The sequence below is a fragment of the Nematolebias whitei genome, chromosome 22, assembly GCF_014905685.2.
Source record: "Nematolebias whitei isolate Nwh7 chromosome 22, NemWhi1, whole genome shotgun sequence".
Taxonomy (NCBI): domain Eukaryota; kingdom Metazoa; phylum Chordata; class Actinopteri; order Cyprinodontiformes; family Rivulidae; genus Nematolebias; species Nematolebias whitei.
In genome coordinates this window covers 482871-483818 of record NC_056519.1, presented here as the reverse complement: position 1 = coordinate 483818, position 948 = coordinate 482871, and positions in this window count along the sequence as shown.

Below are 948 nucleotides of genomic sequence, written 5' to 3'. Positions count from 1 at the left end.
AGATAGATAGATAGATAGATAGATAGATAGATAGATAGATAGATAGAGATATAGATATACACTGCTCACAAAATTAAAGGTACACTAAAATAACATCCTTGACCTCTATTAAATATTTTCATTCATCTTTAAATCACTTCCTGGTCTGCTGCCTTCATACATCTCCTCCTACATGTCTCTGTGTGAGTGCAGCTACAGCGTGCGCTCTCAGGACATCATTACCTGCAGTGTTCCCTCAGTGAGGACTGAACTAGACAAAAGGACCTTCTCCTACTCCGCTCCTGTTTCCTGGAATATCTTACAAAAAGATTTGAAGCTCTCGACCTTGACCTCTCTAAGTGACTTTAAGAATCTGTTGGACTCCTGGCAGGGTCCAATGCAGACATGTTCCTGTTTTTAGTTTTCTACATTTGTCTTGGAATCTAGCTGTTTTTTTGTTTTGTTACCTTTTTCCTTTTAGCCATCCTATTTGTTAAAAAAAAAAAAAAAAAAAAAAAAATGTAGTATGAGTTTTTATAACTGTTTATTGTTGTTGCTGTTGTCCATTGTTGTCATCTTTCTTTGTTAAATCAGGTCTCTCTTGTAAATGAGTCCTCGAGGCTCAATGGGATTTACCTGTAGAAATAAAGGTTGATTGATATTATTAGCACAGTGGAATTGATTGAGAATAAAATAACACAAAATGATCAAAGTAAATGTAAATTATGACACCATGGAGATCTGGATCTGGATTCATACTCAATATGAAAGTAGAAAACAGGACAGGCTGATTCAACATCAGTGAATCTTTTTTTTTTGTTTTTTTTTTTCATTTAGCCTTTATTTATCCAGGTTAGTCGCATTGAGCCACGAGAACTCATTTTCAAGAGAGACCTGTTTAGGGAGCACATGGTGGGGGTTAAGGGCCTTGCTCATGGGCCCAGAGTGGGGTGAATGAGGGTGGGGGCA